A 3,167-nucleotide genomic window follows, 5' to 3' on the forward strand; every position below is an offset into this window, starting at 1 on the left:
GTTACCTAGGAGATTGCCACAGGAGCCCTGGTGGCGTAGTGGATACGAGTTGAGCTGCGAACTGCAAGGTCAGCAGTTCAAACACACTAGTTTCTCCATGGTAGAAAGACCGGGCTTTCTACTCCTGTAAGGAGTTGCAGTCTTGAAAACTCATGGGGGCAATTCTACCCTGCCCTGGAGGGTCACTGTGAGTTGGCACCGACTCGATGGCACTGAGTTCAGTTTGGGGAGGAAATCGCCCTAATGCTCCGGACCTGAAAAAATGAGGAAGAAGGAGGGATGGACCCCAGACTGATCAGAAGCTCTCTCCAGTTCCCACCTCACTCCCAAACAATCCTGAATATTCCTCGCCTTCATGATCACACATTTGTGGCAGAGAAATGACCACCTCTGTATCTTGTACCACCAGCTGGGTCATCTCCAGCGGCAGAGACTGGTGTATTTGATGCTCCTGCGGAGTGTGCTCTGGCTTTGAGATCAGTGCTGGGCCCAGTGAGCACTGGGCCTGGAGGAAGCTTTCTTATCACGGCTGGCCCCTGACTCTCCATGTCTTCAGAGAGGGAACGGAGCAGGAAGCTGGGGACACCAGAGAGGATAACAGTCACAGCCAAACTTGTCTGTCAATGACCTATAAAGAGCGTAGGGAGTAGCTCCCACTTCTCAGTCACTTCTCCCTGCTTGAGCCGCTTCCTGCGACCCCTGCAGCTCCTCAGGGGTGGGGCACAGAGTGGCTGGTGACAAGGCAGCAGAGAGCCAACAATAGGGGCAGGAGAAAAATGCCTGAGGAAATTTCCACCAGAGAGAGTAGACACCTTCAAAGGTCAAACGTGGTCCCCCTCCACCAGGCTTCCGGCCTCCACTTGTGAGTCCTATGTTGGGCCAAGTGTCAGCATTAACTTCCTTCTCCAGAAACCGGATTTCACCAGGGACCCGCTGCGCACCTCCGCCCCATGAGCCTGTGGCAGCCCCAGGGCCTGATTCATAGGAGCTTTCTTTGGTCACAGCACCCTTTCCTCCAGCGCCAGGGGCTGGATTCGGGCATGATGGGGAAGCTCCAGGTAGACCAAGGGGTCTTGGTGCAGAGTCAGCAGAGAGGTGTCGAGTGGAGCAGTTACATTCTTTGTCAACTTGCACTTGCCCCAGGACAGAGTCCAACTTGTCAACCAGTCTGATGATGCCTCCTGGGAGGTGTGGCTTTTTATAAGAGAAATACTGGGGACCCCTTCTCCCTCTCTCTGCCCCTTCCCCTTCCTGCTTGCTGGGGCTCTGGGCCTGCCTCCAGGGGCAGCTTCATGGGGGCCAGCCGCCTGCCCCTCAGAGCTGACAGTGCCCTGCCACGGTTCCAAGGACGCTGGATCCACGTGACTCTGCACCCACCAGCCTGTGGTCTGCCCACCTCACCTTCCTGCATCACCAGCATGTGACTGCATGAGTCTGAAGAGGGGCCCGTGGACTAGCATCGGACCCGGGCACTTAAGATGGGCTGGGCCAAGATGCCTTCTTGATATAAGATTTCTTCTTGATATAAAATTTCTTCTTGATTCCTAGATAGGTGCCACTGGGTTTGTGCCTCAGTACAACCCTGCCTAACCCCGCAAGGAACCTTGCCCCCATCCTGCCGAGGGAAGACGGCGGGCTGTGTGGTTCCAGTGGTGTGTGTGCGATGGCCGGTGCAGGCAGGCCCACAGGGAGGACAGGACCCGAGGTTGCTCAGCGTGGGGCCGGGAGGGATGCTGAGAAGACACAGGAAATGAGAACGTCTGCGTGTGCACTTGAGATGTTTCTTTGGACTACTTGGTTTCTCCAAACAGAAAACTGTGAGATAGTGCTCATTGGTATTTGTGCTGAAAATCCCTCCTTATTGTGTGACCTTTGAATATCCACACGGTTACTACTCCCAGATTGGAACATGTAAATGAGGCCTTTCAAGAAAGCTAGGGACGCCTGGGAGAGGGATTATCTTCCTCATTACAGCATGGGATTTTACAAGCACCCTGGCCTATGACGTCCCTATTTCTGGGGTCCTCGGAGGGCTGCCATGACAAAGCAGCACACCGGGTGGCTTCTAAGCACACAGTAGTGTCCTCGCATGCAGTGGCAGCGGCAGGGGTCTGAAACCGAGGTGTTAACTTGGCCGATTTCTTTAGAGGGCGCTCTTTGAGACGATTTGAAAAATTGCAGTTAAAAGAGTCTGTATCCCAGTTTGAACATACTTCTGAAGGACGAAACATCGGGCGTTGAGTGAACACTGATTTGATCCGAATGCTCTCCGAGCATCTCACTGACAGGCACGAAGGACTCCGTGGAGGCGTGGGAGGGAACCTGGGGCCCCGCGGATAGCCAGGTTCAGAGGGTGGGCGGCATCTAAGAAGAGGAGCGAGAAGTCAAAGCATGGAAGCGAGAAGGTGCCATTGCGTGAAGACCCCTGAAACAGACCACCACGGACAACCTCACTGCCATCGAGTTGATTCTGAGCCATGGAGACCTGCTAGGACAGGTAGACCTACCCCGGTGAGTTTCAGAGACCGCTGCTCTTTACGGGAGCACAAAGCCCCGCCCTTCTCCCGAGGGGCGGGCAGCTGGTGGTTTCAACCTGCTGACCTTGCAATTAGCACCCCGACCCCATAACCACCGAGCCTCTCAAGTCCTGCTCTCCTGGCTCATTCCAGCTTGAACCAGGACGGTGGCAAGCACGTATTTGAAAATACAATTATGCCTGGAGCTTCTTTGGACCAAGGACTCTGGAATCTTCATTCCGTTCACAACTCCCCCTCGTCCAGAGCTCTCCTGGCGGCCCCCAGCATATTAACATCCAAACCCACGTTGCTGGGGAGTGTTTTATAGAGCTCTGCTCCAGAGGACCGTGAGTGGCTACCACAGGGAGCAGCAACAAAATAACACACCCATAAACCCAGGGCCACTGGGTTGAGCACGCTCCTTTAGGGCAGAATCTGATACACGCGTTGGCATGCAAATGAGCGCAGTGACTATCAAAGAGAGGGGTGCGCGTACGGGATTCAGTGTTTAAGTGACATTGAGTTGGGAGTAAACCTTAGACTTCTTGACACCAAGTCTGGCGGACTCAGATGGTATCGCAGAAAGGGTTCTAGACTTGGAGCCTGGAAAGGAACCCTGGTGGCGTAGTGGCTATGGGTTGGACTACTGAC

The sequence above is a fragment of the Echinops telfairi genome, unplaced genomic scaffold (assembly GCF_000313985.2).
Source record: "Echinops telfairi isolate 266 unplaced genomic scaffold, ASM31398v2 ScPeMD7_23;HRSCAF=83, whole genome shotgun sequence".
NCBI lineage: Eukaryota > Metazoa > Chordata > Mammalia > Afrosoricida > Tenrecidae > Echinops > Echinops telfairi.